Source organism: Phodopus roborovskii, unplaced genomic scaffold (genome assembly GCF_943737965.1).
Source record: "Phodopus roborovskii unplaced genomic scaffold, PHOROB, whole genome shotgun sequence".
Lineage (NCBI taxonomy): Eukaryota > Metazoa > Chordata > Mammalia > Rodentia > Cricetidae > Phodopus > Phodopus roborovskii.
This window is the reverse complement of record NW_026126480.1, coordinates 61,874,748-61,898,498: the sequence shown is the minus strand read 5'-3', so window position 1 is coordinate 61,898,498 and position 23,751 is coordinate 61,874,748. Positions and strand designations below refer to the sequence as shown.

General features: G+C 38.8%; 1 pseudogene; it reads left to right on the top strand.

The window, feature by feature from the left end:
• The first annotated feature begins 20,639 nt into the window (after window positions 1–20,639).
• LOC127227873 (forkhead box protein R1-like) lies at window positions 20,640–21,666 on the top strand (annotated as a pseudogene).
• Window positions 21,667–23,751: the final 2,085 nt, after the last annotated feature.

Sequence of the window (23,751 nt, the reverse complement as noted above, 5' to 3'; positions counted from 1 at the left end):
GTCTCCTGGCCCAGTCTTGTCCAGGATCTGTGTGTGTAACTGCAGAGACTGAATTCATGGGTTCCATGACCATGTTGTGCCCATAAGACAGTGTTCTACAGATTTCCTATTATTCAGCTCTTATATTCTTTCTGACCCATTTCTGCTTCAAATGTAATAACAATAATAATATTAAAATAATAATAATTAACAAAACTGATCACCCCATACTAGTTATACCTCTATTGTACCAGGAAGCACGTCTTTCCTGGCAAGTTGATATTGCAGCATGCAAAGTTGAAAGTGACAGGGGGAGAGGGTAGAGTTGGTTGATTTTTTCATGAATTTGTATGTTTTGTAACTTCTGGAACTATAAAAGATAGTCATTAAGGAGGAAGCTTTCAGCTGGGATTCAGCATTATATATTTGCATTCTGCATCCAAGCTGTGTGGTTCAATCAACAATAGGAGTTTGCCATATAGTTCTGGTAGGGGATCAATGCCCTATATGGTTTTGGTGGCCTCTGGGGCTTTCCTGGAGAACAACTCTTAGGGATATGTCCCACCATTGGCACTGGGATTTTTTTTCTTTTTTATTAACTCATACCTTATAGGCTTAGAATTATCCACTCATACATATTCAAAGCCTTGTTTTAAAAGCTGTTTTAGAATTATTTTCTATTTTAATTAGTTTCCAAATGACTTCTTCATATATCCTTAGTTTTAGTTAGCATTTTCCCTATATCCCAAATTTTCTCCCATCATCTACCCCCATTCCTGTTTAAACCTTGCCTGCTTCAGTAAGACAAGATAAGGGAGTGAAGGGGATACACATAGGAAAAAAAGACAAAGTATCCATCTTTTTAGACAATATGACTCTATGTATAACAGACATTACAGATGGCACTAAAATAGTGTATAAAAACTTCCAGCGAATTGGTAGGATATAAAACATACAAATATCAGTAGCCTTCCTATATACTAATGACAGAACATACTAATAATGAAATCAGGGAAACAAGAGGAGAGGGAGGATAAGAGAGAGAGAGAGAGAGGAAGGAAGAAAGTATAAGGTTTTCTCTCATATGCAAAAATCGAGATTTAAATCTTCATGCAATAATATGAGACAATAAAAACAGAGAGACTATTTGGAGGGGGGAAATGCATTAGCAATGGGAAAGAAGAATCGAGGGAGTCCTAATGGGGATGGACATGACCACAATGTAGATCAGTTTGTATAACAATGTCCTAATAAGCCAATTGTCTAGTATGCTAACAGATGTAATTAAAAATTAAAATGAAACAAAAAAGAACAAAATGTAGGAGACTAAACCAAAAGAAGGAACTTTACAATGAAACTTTGAAGATACCAAAGAGAGAAAACATTAGATAATATAAAGGCATTCCATGCTAATAGATTAGAAGAATTAATACTGTAAAAATGGTAACTTTACCAAAAGTAATCTATAAAATCAGTGCTGTCCCAACAAAAACAGTTTCTTAGTAGTACATAGAAAATTTTTCAGAACAGACCACATCATAAGCTACAAAATCCTTAAAAAAATCAAATAAATAATTTTTAACAATCCCTTGAAATCAGAGGTTGGAGATATGGCTTAGCAGTTAAGAGAATCTGTATTTGGTTCTAAGCATCCACATGTTGGTTTATAACCTCTTTTTGAATTGTAACTCCAGTTCCAGAGGCTCTAATACTTTCTTCTGGCCTCTGCAGACACTAGGCATGCAAGTGGTATACAGACATACTTGCAGTCAAAACAGCCATATACAGAAAATAAAATAAAATTTAAATTATAGTTATCATATCAAACATTGTTCTTGACAGTGCAATAAAGTTAGAAATAATAAGAAAAATTTAGAATCTAGTAAAAATATAATACAAAGAAAATTAAACTGCTTACTTTTGAAGTAATTGATACTGTAAAAACTGTAAAAAAAAAAAAGGACTAATTGTCACTACTTCATAGATGATATGTTATTTATAGACTCCCAAAGACTGGCTAAAAGCCATTAAACTGAGTGAATTCAGCTAAGTTACAGACTGAAAATCAACATACAAAAATAGTTGCATTGCTATATGTTAACAGTGAATTATTTGAAATGGAAATAATAATAATAATAATAATAATAAAAACCACCCACATATATAGTATCTGAAAAGGCAATTAAAAATTTCAGGGTAAATTTAACCAAAGATATGAAAGATCTTTGTTATGAAAACTATAAAAAAATAATAAAAGAAATTGAAGAGGACACATGTACACACACACACACACACACACACAAAACCAAAACAAAACAAACAAAAACCAAAACAAAACAAAAAAACCCAAAAAACCAAAAAGCATGTTCTTGGGAAGAAAACATTTTTTAAGTATTCAAAACTACCTAAGCTATTTTTTCCTTTTTTTATGATATTTTTTATTTCAATTTGAAACAAGCTTGTTTTACATGTCAATCCTACTTCCCTCAACCTCCCCTCCTCCCTGTCCCCCTCCCAATCCCCATTTCCTCCCCTTTCTGCTCCCCAGGGAGGGTGAGACCTTCCAGGGGGGGATCTTCAAAGTGTATCATATCATTTGGAACAGGGTCTAGGCCCTCTCCCATGTGTCTAGGCTGAGAGATTATCCCTCTATGTGGAATGGGCTTCCAAAGTTCATTCATATACTAGGGATAAATACTGATCCATTACTAGAGGCTTCTGCCCAGTACTCCTAACTAACATCCTTTTCAGGGAATCTGGGTCAGTCATAAGCTGGATTCTCAGCTATCAATCTGGGCTCCATTAGCTCCTCCTTGTTCAGGTCAGCTGTTTCTGTGGGTTTCTCCAGCCTGGTCTCGATCCCTTTGCTCATCACTTCTCCCTCTCTGTAACTAGATTCCAGGAGTATGGCTCAGTGTTTAGCTGTGAGTGTCTGCTTCTGCTTCCATCAGATACTGAATGTGCTCTAGGATGGCATATAAGGTAGCCTCTCTATTATTACTTAGAGTGTTGGGGTCATCCTTGTAGATCTCTTGACATTTCACTAGTGCCATGTTCCTCTTAAAACCTATAATGGCTTCCTCTATTATAGTATCTCTTTTCCTCCTCTCTTCTATTCTTTCCCAGCTCAATCTTCCTGCTCCCTCATGCCCTCTTCTCCCCTTCTCCTTTTCCCCTTCTCTTTCTCCTAACTCCTTCTCCCCTCTCCCATGCTCCCAATTACTTGCAAGATCTTGTCCCTTTCCCCTTCTCAGGGGGACCATGTATGTCTCCTTGTTTCCTAGCTTTTCTGATAGTGTGAATTGTAGGCTGGTAATCCTTTGTTCTATGCCTAAAATCCATATATGAGTAAGTATATACCATGTTTGTCTTTTTGTGACTGGGTTAACTTACTCAGGATGGTTTCTTCTAGTTCTGTCCATTTCAAGATTCCATTGTTTTTGTTTTTTTGTTTTTTTCCCCTGCTGAGTAGTACTCTATTGTGTAAATGTAACACATTTACCCAAACTAATTTATAAGTTCAATGCAAACACTATTTACCAATGATACTTTCTAACACTAGGAGAGAAACCAATTGTAAGATATATATGACACCACAAAACCCAGAAGAGTCAACCTTATGAAGAGAGATAGTTAGGAGGGGAATGAACACAAAACTGTGATAACCCAAAACTCCCTTGTATGTAAAGCAGACATAACCAAAAAGAACAGAACTTGTGATTAAAACCATGTACCATAGCCCACTGATTTTAAACCAAGGTTCTAAAAATTGGAAGAGAAAAAAATGGAGCTCCCAACAAATAGTGCTGGAAAAATAGGATAGCCTATTGTAGAAGATCGAAACTAGCTTCTATCTCTCATCATTTAGAAAAAGTTACCTCAAGATAAATTAGAAACTTAATGAGACTTAACTGAAACCATGTGAGAAAACATTTGAGGACATTGAATAGGTAAATACTATGAAGATAAACTCCCAAATACCCAGGATATAGGGCAGATATAGACAGAAATAATTAAAGCAATGTTAATCTTTTGCTTATCAAAGAAAATAATCTATAGAGTAAAGAAAAAAGCCACAGGACAGACAGACAGACACACACACATCTATCTATCTATCTATCTATCTATCTATCTATCTATCTATCATCTATCATCTATCATCTATCTACACACACACACACACACACACACACACACACACACACGGAAATGCGAACTGAAGGTAAAGATAAACATGGAAGCTAATTAAAAATAACCTGAATAGTCACCCTGATACCCAAATCATTCAGAGAACTACAGACCAATTTCCCTCTTTAACACTGATTCAAAAATAGTCAATAAAAACACTTAAAAACTGAATCCAAGAACACTTCAAAAAGATCATCCACCAGGATGATGTAGGCTTCATGCCAGAGATGCAGTGATGGTTCAGTATATGAAAATCTGTTAATGTAATCCACCATATAACTGAACTGAAATAAAAATACCTCACATGTTCATCTCATTAGATACTGAAAACAAAATCCAACACCCAACACCCCTTCATGATAAAGGTCTTTGAGAGATCAGTCATGCAAGTAATATACTTAAATGTAATATAACAATACATAGCAAGCCAACAAATTAAATGGAGAGAAACGTAAAGCAATTCCACTAAAATCAGAGACAAGACAGGGCTGCCCATTCTTTCCCTATATTCAATATAGTATTTGAATATAGTATTTAATACAATATAGTATTCAATATAGTATTTAAAAGCTTATCGAGAGCAATGAGACAACTAAGGAAGATCAAGGGGATACAAATTGGGAAGAAGTAGTGAGACTTTTGCTATGTGCCGATGATATGATAGTATACATATGTGACCCTAAAAATTCCATCAGGGAACTCCTACAACTGATAAACACCTTCAGTGAAGTGGCTGGATACAAAATAAACTTTAAAAAAATCTGTAGCCCCCTTATATACAAGGGATAAGCAGGTTGAGAAAGAAATCAAATATCTTGGTGTCACTCTAACCTGGCAAGTGAGAGACCTGTATGGCAAGAACTTCAAGTCTTTGAAGAAAGAAAGATCTTTGAAGATGGGAAGATCTCCCAAGTTCATGGATTTGTGCTATTAAGGTAGTAAAAATGGTAGTAAAAAATTACCAAAAGCAATCTACAGATTAAATGTAATCCCTATTAAAATGTCAACACAATTCTTTACAGACCTTGAAAGAAAAATACTCAACTTCATAAGGAAAAACAAAATACCAAGTGTAGCTAAAACAATTGTGTACAATAAAAGATCTTCTAGAGGTATCACCATCTCTTATTTCAAGAGCTACTACAGAACTATAGTAATAAAAACCACCTGGTACTGGCATAAAAATAGACAAGTAGATTAATGGAAGTGGATCAAAACCTAGATCTAAATCCATACACCTATGGACACTTCATCTTTGACAAAGTAGCCAAAATTTACAATGGAAAAAACAAAAAGCATCTTCAACAAATGGTGCTGGCATACCTAGATGTTGGAATATAGAAGAATGTAAATAGATCTTTATCACCGTCCACAAAACTCAAGTCCAAATGAATAAAAGACCTCAACATAAACTCAGATACACTGAACCTGAGAAGGTAGGAAATAGCCTTGAACACATTGGCACAGGAGACAACTTCCTTAATAGAACACCAATAGTGCAGACACTAAGATCATTAATAAATGGTACTTCATGAAGCTGAAACGCTTCTGTAAGGAAAAAGATACCACTGATAAGACAAAATGGCAGCCTTCAGAGTGGGAAAAGATCTTCACTAACCCCACATCCAACAGAAGTCTGACTTCCAGAATATATAAAGAACTCAATAAACAAAACTCAAAAAACAAAAACAAATATCCAAATGAAAAATTGGGTACAGGCCTAAACAGAGAATTCTCCACAGAAGAAGCTCAAATGGCTGAGAAACTTGAATTCTCAACATCCTTCACTATCAGGAAAATTAAAATCAAATGGACTCTGATTCCATCTTACACCTACTAGAATGGCTAAATTCAAAAATACATGTGACAATTCATGCTGTAGAGGATGTGGAACAAGGGGAGCACTCTTCCACTGCTGGTGGCACTGCAAACTTATATAGCTACTAATTGATAATCAATCTACCTCAAGTCCCAGCTATACCATTCTTGGGCATATATCCAAAGGATACTCAATCATAACATAGTAGCATTATTCATAATATCTAGAACATGGATATAATTTAGATGTCTATGAACAGAAAAATGGATAAAGAAAGTGTGGTATGATTACACACTGTAGTATTACTCAGCTATTAAAAAATGAAATGATGACATCACGAAATTTGCAGGCAAATGGATGGAACTAGAAAGAATCATCTTGAGTGAGGTAACCCAGACTCAGAAAGGCAAACCTGGTATATACTCACTTATAAATGGATATTAGCCATAAAGTAAAGGATAGCAATGCTACAATCCACAGACATAATGAGGCTAGGTGATGAGGATGGATCAAGAGGAAATGCTCTAATTTCTCTGAGAAAAGGAAATGTAAGATTTTGTGGGTGGACTGGGGGTGGATGGAAAAAGAGGAAAGGAGTGATCAGCTGCAGGGTGGAAGAGGACAGTATTGGAAGAGTCGATGAAAAGGGGGTGCATTTCAGCTTCAGGTGGAAACCTGGGGCAAGGGGAACTTTCAGGAATCTACAATGATAGCCCTAGGTCAGAATCCTAGCAGTAGCAGATACATAGTCTGAACTGGCCATGTCCTGTGACTGAGGCAAGACTTCTAGTGGAGGTTGAGACACTAAACCAACCAAAAACCTTTGACATGCAGCCTGTCCTGCCTGAGGAATGTGCTGGGATAAGGGTGTGCAGAGACTGTGAGAGTGGTCAACCAATGACTGGTCTAGACTGACACCTAGGTCATGAGAATAATCCCACCCCTGACACTTCCTAGAGGCTGGATGGCCCAGAGAACTAGGATTGAACCAAACACAACTGGAGAAAAATGTAAATGTTATGATGCATGATAGTCTGCTATGCACATAGATTCATTCCTATCCCAATGGTCATCAGAGAAACTTCATTCAGTTACCAATAGGAACAGATCCAGAAACCCATAGCCAAACATTAGGCTGAATTTGTGGAATCCTGTTGAACAGAGAGAGAAAGGATTGTAGGAACCAGAGGGATCAAGGACATTTCAAGAAAATCCACAGAATCAACTAACGTGGGCTCATAGGCTCTCACAGAGAATGAACTGACAACCAGGGAGCCTACATGGAACTGATCTAGGCCCTTTACATATATGTGACAGTTGCATAACTTGACTTTCTTGTGGGACTCCTAACAATGGGAACAGTGGCTGTTTCTAACCCTTTGGCTAGATTTTGGGAATCTAGTCCTTATACTGGGTTGCATTGCCCAGACTTAATACAAGGGAGGTGCTCACTTACTGCACCTGATATGCCATGTTTTGTTGATATATAGATGAGTCCTTTCAGAACAGAAAAGAGGAGGGGTGGGTTGGGAGGGAAGGCAGAAAGGAGGTGGGAGAGATGGAATGGGAGGAAAGCAGGTCAGTCATTTATACACACAAAAAAATAACCTGAACAATTGGCAAATACCATTCATTTTTTTAGACAGCAAATATTTCTTAAGCACAGTAAACAACCCAGAAGCTATAACAGTTGCTGTAGTTATAGTTCCCCCTATAAGAATTTTGTAGTTAACAGACAAAGATAAAGGAAGTCGAGATAATTATTACAGCGTGAGATTGGAGAGGGAACTGAAGGAGGAAGGGAGAGCCTCTGTCAAATGGGGATCTTCCCTTAGTGGAAGTGTCTCTTGATCAGAGTTCTTCAGACGAAATAAAAGCCAGATTTCACTCATTCCAGCAGCTATGTGTGTTTTATTTCCCTGGATCCTGCATTTACTTTGAGATAAAATATCAAAGTAATTTTAATTTGAGTTTCCTTGATGGCTAATGATGTTGAATGTCTTCAATTTTTTTTTTTTTTTTTTTTTTAGCTATTTGTGGTTTTGTTGGAGAACTCTCTTTGGTTCTATAGTTTCATTTTTAATTGAGTTATTTGTTTTCTTTATATTCAGGTTTTTTGAGTTCTTTGTTTATTCTAGATACTAACCCTCAGATGTATGATTAAAAAGATTTTGTCAATATTTTCTAAACAATTAGAAAAGAATCATGGTCTCCTTTGTTCTGTAGAGATTTTTAGCTTTATGGGGCTCCACTTATTAACTGTTGGTCTTAATGTCTGTGCTGTTGGGGTTTTGTTCAGAAAGTCCTTTCTTGTTCCAAAGAATTCAAGCATAGTCCCTACTTTCTCTGCTATCAAATTTAGAGTATCTGTTCTTGTGTTAAGTAAGGTCCTTGATCCATTTGGAATTTAGTTTAAGTCCTTTCTTGTTCCAAAGAATTCAAGCATAGTCCCTACTTTCTCTGCTATCAAATTTAGAGTATCTGTTCTTGTGTTAAGTAAGGTCCTTGATCCATTTGGAATTTAGTTTTGTGAAGAGTGGTAAGTATGAATCTATTTTAATTATTTTACATTCTGCTATGAATTTTGACCAGACCCATTTTTGAAGATGTTGCCAATATGGAAGTAAGTGTGGAAATTCCTAAAATAATCTGAAATAAGATTTATTGTAAGAGTCAACTGTTCCATTCTTAGACATATACCCAAAGAACATCATACCCTGCTACAGAAATTCTTGCTCATCCATGTATATGACTGTCCTATTTATGGTCAGAAATTGGAAAATCCTAGATGCCCATCAACTGGTAAATAGATAATGAAAATGTGGTGTGTTAATATGATGGAATGATATTCAGTTACTAAGAAAAATGAAAGTTTCAAGTAAATTGATGGATTTAGAAACAATCATCCTGAGTGAGGTACTCAGATCCAGAAAGACAAGTGTTGAATGTTTTATATATAAACATTGATCTTAAACATTCAGATGTGTGAGTTTCATTCAGAATAACCACAGAGGTTAGGTATCTAGTAAGAGACTAGTTGAGGAAGAGCATTATCTTTTAAAGAAGAAATAAGATATAGGGTTATAACGGAATAAATGAGGAAAGCATACTAGAAAGTAGACTAAGCGGGGAGGGGGATGGGAGGATGGGTTTAAGTAGAGAATGTGGGGAAAGATAACTAACACTAATGGCCTTTTTGAAAAGCCATATAGAAACCTACTATTGTATAAGATCTCTCTCTCTGTGTGTGTATGTCTGTATGTCTGTATGTCTGTATGTATGTGTGTGTGTATGTGAAAATACTTTACATAAAGTTTCCATATTAAGCCCAACTAGACATGTACTACAAGGTAAAATCTCCAGTACAAGGGATGGGTTACATCTTTCTGAGCTTTTGCCCATGAGTAATCATGAATCTTACCTACCTATTAAGCCTTGGAGCTCTAATAGCAACAAAATACTCTGACCCGATAGTGGTACAAATTCTATAGGCATAACCTAGTACTTTTTCATTATTTTAAGGTCCACTATATGAGGTAGTAACTACTATCATTATTCTGCTAAATGAACATAGCAATAAAATGATTCCTAATGATACATTTCTATAGCCATAGATCAGTGCATCATTCAACTCTCATCAAAAAAGCTTCTTCTTATAGTAGATGGGAATTAACAGATGGATTCATAATGGAACTATGGACATAGAGTGAGAGACCATGAATATCCAGTTCTATAAGGCATGTCTTCATCACACTCTTCTCTGAATCTCAGATAAATGAAGAAAAGGAGACAGAAAAAATTTTTAGGAACCACTGGTGGAAACAAGCATTTTACAAATACAAGAGGCTAATGCATGTAAGAACTCACACAGAGACTGTGTCGTCATGTATAAGACTTGTACAAGGTCAAATTAGATAAAATCCCAGCATGGAGAAAAAAAATCCTACCCATAGTTAGGAAATTATTTGCAATTAATAGCTGCCAGGAGAGGGAAAATACATTTTCTTCAATGAGGTGACTTTGAGTGTATCAGCCAGGGAAGGCCTCATGCTCGGGAGTAACATAAAATGGAGTAGACTCCATTTTATTTTTAGGTTTGCTTTTTCCCCCCTTTCCCTTTTAAGAGAGAAAAAACATGAAGTTCAATAGGTAGAGGCTAGTGAAGATACTCAGAAATGAAAGACTATGATCAAAACATATTACCTGAATTTATTTATTTATTTATTTATTTAAAAATTTTATTTCACTCCCACTCCTCCTCCCACTCCTTCCCACCTTCCACCAACTCACCTCCTAATCACCTCTCCTGAAAGGGTAATTCCTCCCATGGGGAGTCAACAAAGTCTGGCACATTAAGTTGAGGCAGGATCAAGTCCCTCATTCCTGTATCAAAGCCAAGCATGGGAATGGGCTCCAAAAGGCTAGCAAATGCACTAGGGACAGATTATGGTCCCACTGTCAGTCCCTCCCCCAAACTGACCAAACCACACAACTGTTGACCACTTGCAGAGGACCCAGCTCTGTCCCATGCAGGCTCTATAACTGTTGGCATAGAGTTTGTGAATTCCCATGACCTTGGTTCAGCTATCTATAGATTTCCCCACCACGGTCTTGACTCCCCATTGCTCTTGCTCATATAATCCCTCTCCCCTCTCTTTGACTCGACTCCCAGAGCTCAATCTGGTGCTTGGCTGTAATCTCCGCATGGATGAAGACTCTGACAGTTAGGGTACTCACCATTCTTATTATAGGGGAGAATCAGTTCAGGTTCCATCTCCACTATTGCTAGGAATCTTAGCTGGGGTGGCCTTGTGGATTCTCAGGAACTTCCCTAGCACCAGGTTTCTCTCTAACCCCAGAATGGCTCCCTCTGTCAAGATATCCCTTTCATTGCTCTCATACTCTGTCCCTCCCCAAATGATCATTCCATTCCCTCATGTTTTCATACCACATCTCCTCTCTGCTACTGCCCACTGCCTCCACTTTACCTAGGATATCTCAATCTATTTCTCATTCCAAGGATGCTCCATGCACCCTCTTTAGGGTCTTCCTTGCTACCTATCTTCTCTGGAGCTCTGGATTGTACTTGGATTATCCTTTGCTTTTATACCTAGTGTCTACTTATGAGTGACTGCATACTGTATCTTTCTGAGTCTGAGTTGCCTCACTCAGGATGATAAACTAGACATCAAAATACCAAATAATCCAATTAAAAAATGAGGTACAGATCTAAACAGAATTCTCAACAGAAGAATCTCAAATGGCTGAAAGACATTCACATAACTGTTCAACATCCTTATTCATCAGGGAAATGCAAATCAAAACAGTTCTGAGACCTGTCAGAATGGCTAAGATCTAAAACACTTTAATGCAGCTGCTTATTTTGGAGGGGGTGTAAAGTAAGGTAAGGGGAACACTCCTCCACTGCTGGTGGGAGTGAAAACTTGTACAACCACTTTGAAAATGGCAACTTCTCATAAGATTGGGAATCAATCTACCTCAAGACCCAGTGATACCACTCTGGGCATATACACAAAGGATGCTCAATCATACCACACAACTTGCTCAGCTATGTTCATAGCAGTATTATTCATAGTATCCAGAACCTGGAAACAACCTAGATGTCCCTCAACTGAAGAATGGATAAAGAAAATGTTGTAAATTTACACAATGGAGTATTACTCAGCTGCAAAAAACAATGGCACAATGAAATTTGAAGGCAAATGGATATAACCGATGGGAGATGCCATTCTGTAAATATGTTTCTCATAATGGTTAATGAATAAAGCACTGTTGGCCAATAGGAAAGGAAAATAGGAGGGACTAGGAGACAAGGAGGAAAGAGGAAGTAGTAAGGAGGAATCAAGATGGAGAGACTGAGGAGACAAGATGCCTACCCCATTCCCCGGTAAGCACATGCACATACATAGATCAACAGAAATGGGTTAATAATTAAGGTAGAGCTAGCTGATAAAAAACAAGTAACTGGCCAACAGAATTATATCAAATACAGAGTCTCAGTGTGTTAATTGGGGCTGACACGGCAGCGGGACAAGACCGGCAGCAGGCAGAAAAACAATACTCCTTACATGTAACTTTAAAAAATTAATAAAAGTTTAAATTAAGAATTGGTCAAAGATCCATCCACAAGCCTTGCTAAGTGAGTGGGTTCATGTTTTAGCTTGTGACAGGGTTTGACCAAGCTCTTTAGAAAATATACTCTTGTCAGAGCCTCCTGAGGACTGGAGGCTTCGACCACATGGGGGAGCCTTTCCAGGCAGACTGGTTCAGAGTCTGCCAGTGTTCTGGTCCTGCCTCTGCCCAAGTAGGGAGCCTGCTTTCCAGTGCCCTGCTAGGAGCCTTCTGAGGACTGGGACTATGTGCAGGGGGTCTTGTCCCTGTGGACTGGCCTTCTCAGAGTCTGAAACATCCTACTTCCACCTCTTCCCACTGGATGAGGAGAGCCATTGGAGAATTGGACCTGCTGGCACCCAACAGAAAAAAACATTGGTCCCATACCCACCAGGAGAGGGAGAGATCCTACTGGTATATACTGGAAGAAGGGATGGGTAGATGATAGTACAAGAACACAGTCAACAACAGAAAGATCAATATGACACACCCAGAGTCTAGGAACTCCACACCAGCAAGACTTGAACATCCCAAAACACATAAAGCAGAAGAGAATGACCCTAAAAACAACTTCATGAAGATGATAGTGACCCTGAAAGAAGAAATGAAAAAAAAAATCCTTTCAAAAAAGTGGAAGAAAAAAACATACCAACAAATGCAAGAAATCAACCAGTCTCTGGATAGATAACATTTACCAAAATTAAACCAAGAATAAGCAATTTAAGTAGACCTATAACCCCTAATGAAATAGAAGGAGTCACCAAAAGTCTCCCAACCAAAAAATTGCTGGGTCAGATGGTTTCAGTGCAGAATTCTACCAGAAACTCAAAGAACAGCTAATATCAATACTCCTCAAAGTGGTCCACACAATAGAAGCAGAAGGGTCATTGCCAAGTTCTTTTTATAAGGCTACAATTACCTTAGTATCCAAGCCACACAATGACACAGCTAAAAAAGAGAACTACAGAACAACATCCCTCATGAACATTGATGCAAAAATACTCAGAGAAATCATCCACCATGATCAACTAGGCTTCATCTCTGGGATGCAGGTATGGTTCAACATACAAAAATCCATCAGTGTAATTCACCATATAACAAATTGAAAAAGAAAAACCACGTGATCATTTCAGTAGATGCTGAAAAGGCCTTTGACAAAATCTAGCACCTCTTCATGATAAAGGGGTCTTAGAGAGATCAGGGATACCAAGAACATGCCTAAATATAATAAAAGCAATATTCAGCAAGCCAACAGCCAACAAATTAATGGAGAGAAACTCAATGCAATTCCTCCAAAACCAGGAACAAGACAAGGCTGTCCACTCTCTCCATAGCTCTACAATATTGTACTATAAGTTCTAGCTGGAGCAATAAGAAAACAAAAGGAGACCAATGGAATACAAATTGGAAAGGAGGAAGTCAAACTTTCATTATTTGCAGATGATATGATAGTTTATATACGTTACCTGAAAAACCCTACCAGGGAACTCCTACAGCTGATAAACACCTTCAGCAAAGTGGCAGGATACAAGATTAACTAAAAAAAAAAAAACAAAATCAGTAGCCCTACTATATACAGACAATAAAGAGGCTGAGAAAGAAATCAGAGAAACATCACCTTTAAAATAGCAAAAAAGAACATAAAATATCACTAAACAAGTGAAAGACCTATATAATACTATATAATAAGAACTTTGAGTCTTTAAAGAAAGAAATTAAAGAAGATACCATAAAGTGGAAATATCTCCCATGCTTTTGGATAGGTAGAATCAACATAGTAAAAATGGCAATCTTGCCAAAAAGCAATCTACAGATTCAGTGCAATCTTCATCAAAATCTCAGCACAATTGTCCATAGTCCCTGAAAGAGCAATATTCAGCTTTATATGGAAAAACAAAAGACACAGGATAGCCAAAATAACTGTATAATAAAGGGACTTCCAGAGGCATCACCATCCCTGACTTCAAGCTCTAGAATAGAGCTATACTCCTGAAAACAGCTTGGTATTGACACAAAAATAGACTGGGAGACCAATGGAATCAGATTGAAAACCCTGATATTAACCCACACGCCCATGAATACCTGGTTTTTGAAAAAGAAGCTAAAATTATACAGTTCAAAAAGACAAATGGTGCCAGCATAACTGCATGCTGACTTATAGAAGACTGCAGAGAGATCCATATCTATTGTCATGCACAAAGCTTAAGTCCAAATGGATCAAAGCCCTCAACATAAATCTAGCTATACTAAACCTCTTAAAAGGAACATGGGAAGTACCCTTGAACCAATTGGTACAGGAGATCAATTCCTGAACATAACACCAGTAGTACAGACACTGAGATCAACAATTAATAAATGGGACTGCCTCAAACTGAGAATCTTCTCTAAGGCAAAAGACACAGTCAAGAAGATAAAACAGTAGCCCATAGAATGGGGAAAAAAATCACCAACCCCACAACTGACAGAAGGCTGATTTCCAAAATATATAAAGGACTCAAGAAGATAATTACCAAAACACCAAATAATCCAATTAAAAAGTGGGGTATAGAACTAAATAAAGAATTCTCAATAGAGGAATCTAAAATACTTAAAGTACTCAAAAATGCACATTTATACAAGGACATTTGTTCATCTATTTTGATAGCAACATTATTTGTAATAGCCAGAACCTGGAAGCAACCTAGATGCCACTCAACTGAAGAATGGATAGAGAAAATGTGGTACATTTACACAATGGATTACTACTCAGCAGAAAAACACAACGGAACCCTGAAATTCGCAGGGAAATGGACGGCACTACAAGAAACCATCCTGAGTGAGATAACCCAGTCACAAAAAGACAAACTCGGTATGTACTCACTCATATATATGGATTTTAGACATAAAGGATTACCAGCCCACAATTCATACCGCCAGAAAAGCTAGGAAACCCCAAGAGGGACACACATGTTCCCCTGGAGAAGGAGAAAGGGACAAGATCTTCTGAGCAAATTGGGAGCATGGATGGAGGGGAGAGGGAGTTAGGAGAAAGAGAAGGGGACAAGAGGAGGGGTGAGGTGGGCATGATGGAACAGGAAGATGGGGACAGGGAAAGAATAGAGGAGAACAAGAAAAGAGATACCATAATAGAGAGAGCTATTACAGATTTAAGGAGAAATATTGCAGTAGAGAAGTGCCTAGAGATCTACGAGGATGTCCTCTACTAACAATCTAAGCAATAGTGGAGAGGCTACATTAAATGCCCTTCCCTGATAATGAGATTGATGGCTACTTTATATGCCATTCTAGAACCTTCATCCAATAGCTGATGGGGGCAGAAGCAGACACCCACAGTTAAACACTGAGCTGAACTCCTGGAATCCAGTTGCAGAGAGGGAGGAATCATGATCAAAGGGGTCAAGACCAGGCTGGAGAAATGCAAAGAAACTGTTGATGTAAAGAAGGTGGAGCTCATGGAAGATCCCTCATAGAAGGCCTCACCCTCCCTAGGGAGCAGAAAGGAGATGGGATGGGATTTGGTGGGGGGTACAGTGGAGGGTGTGGGAACTGAGATTGACATGTAAAACAAGCGAGTTTCAAATTTATACATACATACATACATACATACATACATACATACATACATATATTTGACAGTGTTCCACAGGATGTGACAGACTTTGAAGACTCCCCATGGAAGTTTGCTCCCTGAAGAATAGAAAGGGGATGGGATAGGGGTTGCTGTGGGGAACAGAGGAGGGTGGGAAGTTGTGGGAACTGTGACTGACATGTAAAACAAGCTTGTTTCAAATTTAAATTTAAAAAAAATTTAACACACACATGTAAAGAGTAACATTTTTTTCTGCCAGCCGCCTGGTCTTGTCCTGCTGCCGCACCTGGTCTCAATTAACACACAGAGACTCTGTATTTGATATTATGCTGTTGGCCAGTTACTTGTTTCTTATCAGCTAGCTTTGTCTTAATTATTAACCCATTTCTATGTATTTCCACGTGTTCTTACCATGGAGAGGCGGCTGGCGGTTCTGCCTTCTCTAGACTCTCCATCTTGACTCCTCCTTTCTCCTTCCTCCTTGTCTCCTAGTCCCTCCTATGTTCCTTTCCTATTGGCCAACAGTGTTTTATTCATTAACCAATATGAGAAACATATACAGAATGGCATCTCCCATTACACACACACACACACACACACACACACACACACGAATTGGTCAGAGTGAATAAAAGATTGGACATGCCTCGTGGAGGTCTTAGAGGTATGTATGACTTGTTGTAGAACATTATATTAAGATGTGTTACCTTTGTTTATGTTGTGGAACATTTGTTTAATAATGCAAAGATGTGTTGCATTCTTTTATGTTGCATTTGTTAACTCTGTGAATCTGTGTTACTTTGCTTGTCTAAAACACCCATTTGTCCTAATAAAGAGCTGAATGGCTAGGCAGGAGAGGGATAGGCAGGATTGCCAGAAAGAGAGATTAAACAGGAGGAAAAATCCTTCTTCATACACAGTGATACTAGGTACTAAGAATCTTGTCCAAGGATTATCTCAGGCAGTTGGGGAGGTCCATATGTCCCCATGTCTTTCCAGCATGGGGACATTAACACATAGTTCCAAGTAAGGAAGACAGCAAAAACATTAGAAGAGACACTGAAACAAAGATAAATAAGCTTCAAGACAACCAAAAGTAAGTGGGAACACTTTATTCCTACTAGAGGAGCATCACATCCTTAGTGGAGAAACCTTTGTGAGGATTCCCATGCTGTGGAAATAAGTCCCCTTCTAGGCTTCCTCACTTCAGAGAGAAGGGATTGCAAAATGTACCTAGTTAAGGAACATTTCTTGCTACCACCATATTTGTGGGCAATTTCTTCTGGCCACATAAAGTAATTATTTATCAGAAAAATTTGGAGGCCTTGTATATACTCCACACACATCAGATGCCAGGGCAGGCTTCTTTGCCCACCCATGTTGAAAAAGTCACACAGAAAGCTTCCTTGCTTTATCTCAGTGGGAACTTGGGGTTTCTATGTAGTGAGGTCCATTCCCACATTATCTGATGTCTGCTGCTTGGGCCCTTCTAATGTGCAAGGTAAACAGATGAAGCTGGAGTAAAAATGGAGCTAGACTAGATATGTTAATTTGCATGTGGGGGAGGGAGTCTATAAATGACAGAGCATTTCACTGGCAGTGTTTGTCAGTGCACACAGACTCCGTTACTTTGCACTACCCAATTATGCGCTACATTAATATTTTATGCACAGCACACTACATTTCATAGTGTCACTAAAATTAAATCTGACTCCCACAAATACTGGCAGCACACCAAGTCATGTAAATCATGGCTGTATTATTGCTCACATGAGTCTCTGACCTACTCTAACCATCCCCCAGTTCAAAGCATCAGAAGGCCACATTTTTCCCAATAATAACTTGATAACATAGATAATATATCAGACAGGAAGATTGTATTTTCATCAAGCCGGAGTTCAATGTCTCCCTTCTTTTAAGATCCTGTTACCTAGGTGATGTTCTTCAGGGACTATCAAGATAGGTTGAGCTATGGCAGGAGTAGTCTGTCTCCTCCTGGTTTGAACACATGTCCTGGAATGGGTGACTATGGGGAAGCCTTAGGATAACCACAGTTCAGGACAATGTGAGACCGTGAAACATTTGTTAAGCCAATTTTTCTATTAATGAAAGATTGTTTAAATTTCATACTCAATATAAGAACTTGTCTATGACTGTTAATGAGGCAGGGAAAAAAAGATGGGGAAATTATGAAACATGGTAAAGAAAAGGAACCCCTTGTCTTGGAATCTGGTGGGATCCTCCTGCCAGCAGAGAAGCAAGAATCCCAGCACATCTAACAACCATTTAAGGTCTATTCGCCTTCCTGGATATAAACCTAAATTATTCTAGGATTCTTACCTGAAACAGTATTTATGAGAAAGAACAAGAGTATTAAACTCTATGAAACTCTCATGGCTCATGATTTTATCCTTTCAAATCACAATCACATTCAAGGCATTTCTAGAGCCAACCTTCAATTTCAGGGAGAGAGGGAGAGAAAGAAAAAGAGAGAGAGAGAGAGAGAGAGAGAGAGAGAGAGAGAGAGAGAGAGAAGGAGGGAGGGAGGGGAGAAGGGAGGGAGAGGGAGGGAGAGAGGAAAGAAACAGAACACAAACATATTTTTTAGCAAACTTTTGAACTAACACTTGAAAGCAACCAAAATAGGAGGTAGCAGTTACTAATCTCATTGCTATGAGAAAATTTTTGGCAACATCAACTGAACATTTATTTGGGCTCTCAGCCTAAACAGAAGTCATGGCAGCAGGAACTAGGAGGCAGCAGCTAGTCATATTGTGTCCACAGACAGTAAACACAAAGAAACTACTAATTGTGCTCAGCTCACTCTCCCCTTTTTATTCAGTAGGATTCAAGCCTATGGAACTGTATCACCCAAAGTCAAGCTTTCCACATCAACTAACCTAATCTACATAATTCTACACAGACATAACTAGAGGCTTTTCTCTTTAGTGACTCTAAGATCTCTTCAGTTGCCAATCAATATTAACCATCCCACTTAGCTAATAAGACAATTAAGACTGAAGGAACCCATATTTGCAATTGGTTAATCTTTGATTCTTTCCTAACCTCATACTTATAGTCTTGTGGTTCTCCCCCTTCCTTGGGGATCCATGTTCCATGAGGGTAGAGGGAGTAGAAGCGGGGAACAGGGTTTGGACAGCTGTGGATACAATGGATAGGCTTCTGGGAGATAACTTCAGTGAGACAACTTTATTTCAGTGTAGGGGGAACCACCTAATTTGCATTAAACAGCACTCTCCTGAAGTAAAGCACTGCCCTATGAAAATAGCTAGAGCATATTACTTAATTACCATGTGGTCATCAGGAGAAGAGATTTGCAGGGAACTATGTCAAGGATCATCCTTGAGACATCCTCCAAATAGGAGCAGGTAGAGAGCAGGAAGCCTTGCTGTGAATGGAGTTCTTCATGTTGCTGAGCTTGGAGAAAGCTGCTAGGCTATGGTAGACTGCAACCTCTGACTAGCAGGGACTTCCAACGTGTCTATGTTAAAATCTTTTTAATAAACTTGAAGTGGATCAGTATTTATCCCTAGTGTACGAATGGACTTTGGGAGGCCATTCCACATAGAGGGGTACTCTCTCAGGCTAGACACATGGAGGAGGGTCTAGGCCCTGCACAAAATGATATGACAGACTCTGAAGGTTCCCCCATGGAAGGCCTCACCCTCCTTGGGGAGCAGAAAGGGAATGGGATGGGGATTGGGAGGGGGTCAGAAGAGGAGGGGAGGGTGAGGGAACTGGGATTGACATGTAAACCAAGCTTGTTGCAAGTTTAAATAAAAAGAATATTATCAAGGGAAAAAAAAACTTCCAACTCTGCTCTATACTGACTAGTCTGAAATTATTAATTTTAAAGATTCACCTTTTATATGTATGTGTTTGCATGGTGGAATGTGCCTGTGAGGGCAGATGCCTAAAGAGAGGCTGGAAGAGGGCATTATATCCCTTGGAGCTGGAGTTCCAGGTGACTGAACTGCCCAACATGTACACTGGAAAACAAACTGTGGTTCTCTGTGAGGGCAGCAAGTGCACTTAACCATGGTGCCAGCTCTTTAACCTCACATTCCCCCCATCCCCCGCATAAAAACCACCAATTCTGAGTTTGCTTGAATTCAGCTGCTAGAATACTAAGGGGACTCCTCAGTCTGTGGAGGGTAAGAGTGTGACACTGTGTCTCTGTCCCATTACTGCTGACACTAAGAAGGAGAAATAGTGAGACTGGAAAGATTATATCTTTCTTTAATTAGTTCGAACATCATTATTCTAAACATATAGAGTAAAAATGCTCCAAAATCCCTAACTTTTTGAGGACAACATGATGTCATTCAGAAAGCAAATGACCTACCCCTACATCTCATTCAGCATCCTTGAGGAGGGAGGGCCTCCTATCCCCCACAGCTGCAATATAGAAAAATTCCATGCACAAAATTACTAGAGCTATTGTATACAATTACTGCAAGACTATACATATAAGGTATCTGCAAAAACAACTTTGTAATGGGACTTGTAATCCATGACATATACATTTCACTATGAGTAAATACTTGCATCAAAAATCCACAACACTTCAAGTTCCAAGCACTTTAGGTAAGCCTATACTCTGCCATTTTAATTCTGATTACCTAAGTACTTTCTAAGAGGCTCAGCCTGTTTGTTTATGTGACCCATGAATAAATGACAATTTACTTTGGATCTTGTAAGATCTCTCCTTTCACCTCTTAAAGCCAGCAGCTCTGGTGTTCTCCTTTATATGTAACTCTCCTAACATTTGGAGGTTTTTAAGATACCACGGTGGCGAATGCCTTTACTCCCAGCGCTCTGGAGAGAGGGGCAGGTGGATCTCTGTAAGTTCGAGACCAGCCTGGTCTACAGAGAGTTCCAGGAGAGGCTTCAAAGCTACACAGGGAAATCATGTTTCGAAAAATCAAAACAAACAAAACCTCATTTGAACTCGATAAACAGACTCTCTACCAGCTGTGCCACAGGTGGAAGAAAGCCTGGGTGGACACTGAGGCGATCGGAAGTGACTGGAGGGGCGCTGCACACCTGACAGCTGTCACTCAGTCAATTGCTGGGGGGGGGGTGAGGGCATGGGGTGGGGGTTGAGGAGGCACCTTCCATGAAGGCAGGCAGTTGCCAAATACAGACTCTAGATAGTTGAACCACCAAGACTGCCTTTGGGAAAACAAAACAAAACAAAAAACAAACAAACAAACAAAAAATAAAAACAAAAATAATAAAAAAAAAAAAAACCAACCCCGATGAAGATTAAAGATGGTCCAGGCATTAAGCCCAATCTGTGGATGTGGGTAAATCCAAACATTGTGTATCCTCCCTGCGAGCTGGAGGTCAAGAGACCTAAAAATGAGGGTATAATACGTGTGCTGCCTTCCTGCCACACAGTGGTGAAGGACGAGGAAACCAGCTGTTCAGAAGGTTCAGGGCCACAGTCATGGCTGCCCTCTTCCGGCCAGCTATCATTTCCTTGCAAGCAGAAGAAAAAGCAAAAGCACATTGCCTTTTCCCCTAGCACCTGGGAGGAAGTATGGAGTGGGCATAGGGCTGAGACATCAGCAGCTGGGTTTCTAAGGGCCAGTTAAAAAATGAACAAGTTTAGGACCAATCTGTACCCTTGGGTTGGGGAGAAGCCCAGATGGTGGATACTAGACTGCTCCCCCAACTGCCACTGTAGCCCGGAGCTAAGGCCAAGGAGTCAGGACCAGATCCTACTCTGTGCCCCTCTAGCTTACAGAAGAGGAGGAGATCAAGGGCCAGGAAGAGGACAGCTCCTCTGTGGCTCTCCCATCCCTTCCCACAAGGGGCCCCCTTCTGGAGTTCTAGGAGGCTTCAACAAGCTTTTAGCATAGAGGGGAGGTGCTGGTCCCATCCCCCTCTCAATTACTTCCATCAAATTGTCCTGGCATGGGGAGGGGGATAGTTTGCAAAACATAAAACTAATCTTCAGTCTGCAGATATCTTCTGCAACACTTAGCAATACATGCTGATTTAAGTGTTCTTTCTTGCTATTACTGTTCATTTAAAGGATTATGACCAAAGCTTATCTACATTCCTACATTGGATATGTAAGGGAATGGATCCATCCTGACGTTCCCCACAAAGGGCAAAGGTCTGGACTCCACTTTGAGACTTAGAAAAACAGCTTGCAGTCCTCCCAAAGGGTAGGGGTGGCAGGCTGGGAGAGGCATTGCTCTATATCCATTCCATCTTCCCTCCAAGGGGTCATGGGTCATACTTTATTTTTTTCTGGGTTCTCTCTTGGTATGTGAGGCTTCCTATCTGGCTGTTCTCAGGAGAGAGGTGTGGAATCTAAAATGATCAAAGCTGCTGTGTAGACTTGAGCACCCCATGGCTTGTGCTGTACCTCCTTAGGTTCTGATTGTCTTCGTATGTGTGAGTGTGTAGCCAGTCTACTCTTCCTTTCAGTATCTCTGTAAACACAAGATGTCCTGAAATTATCTCTGGGTAGCTTTTTTTGGTTAAGATAGGCCTTGGTCCAGGACCTTGGCAGAGGCTTTGAAACACTGTTGGATCATGGATCATGTCAGCCACCTATGTTCTGTAATACTTTTGAGGCTATTCTCATTAGTAACTAGGCCTTAAATTTTCTTCTATATGTTATTTAATAAACTCTATAGATCTATCTAATAATGGGTATGATAAAGCACAGCTCTCTTCCACATTCTAGAAAAGTGTATTACTCTTGCATTAACTGATGGCTGTGTATCTCAGGAGCTCATCCAAGTAACTGAGACTGGGTAGAGTCCTTTGGTTGAGAAAGGAAGATCCCAAACCACTGACTCAATCAAGTGTTTAGATATAAGTTCAGCAATGTTTTTGATTCATCTAATTTTTGTTAACTCTTCCCCTTTTAAGTAATGATGAACTCATTTAGTGGTTTATAGTTGTTCATAAAATTTTAACACTAATTTAAACTTTGATTTCTTTATTCATTTGGTGATATCTGTGAGCTAGTATATCTTCAGGTTTAGTGATTCTTTATAAATGTGGTTGAAAATATGCATTCTTTAGCTTTTTAAATCTCGTGTTTGATATACATCTGTTAGGACAAGATTAATAATTATGGTGATCAAATCTATGATTTTGTTAATTACTTTGCCTGCTGAGCCATTATTTATGAAGACAGAACATTAAGGACCTCACATGATTTTTTAATTCATTAATTTTCAGTAGCAATTTTTGTTTCTATTTTTTATTATGAATATGACTGATGCATACAAATAAAAATTATCCTAAAATATTATCTGTCTTACCATACCTATACGGTTTAATATTTGTGCTTTAATGTTTGTTTATGTTAACAACACAGCCCTATCAGCTTTCTTTTGAGTAGTATTTACAGATACATGTTCTTCAACTAGGATTTATAAAATGTTATTTTTGTTTTCAACACCACACAGTAAAGACATGATTTATACATTTACTATCAAATATATTTTGATGCCCTTATCCATCACCAAAAATGAAAACTCAATGACACAGTTAAAACTAGAGAGACAGTGTTATATCCTCTTTCATAACTTGTGTTCATTACCTGCAACTAGTCTGTCCTTGTCTTCTAATACTTAGCCTTTTTTTTTCTTGTTGAAAGCATAAAATCCAATGTGAAACAATGCATGGCTAAGCTTAAACTGGATAGGAGTTGTTAGGTTTTGTTATTTTTGTGTGCCTTTTTTTTTTATTTGCAACTAACAATATGATTTAAACTTTAAGAAAACATTTATTTTTATTGTTTTGTTAATATATATATGTATATATATGTGTGTGTGTGTGGTGTGTGTGTATGAATGTATGTGCATGGTGTGTATGTGTGGTTGTGTATGTGGTTATATGTGCTATGGTGCACGTATGGTAGAGACAATCGTATGGATTCAGTTTTCTTCTGCCTTTATGTAAGTTCTGGTGTTGAACCCAGGTGACAAGGCTTGTGAAGCCAGTCCTTTATCTGCTGAGCCATCTTCACCAGCCAGAATTTTCTTTTCAA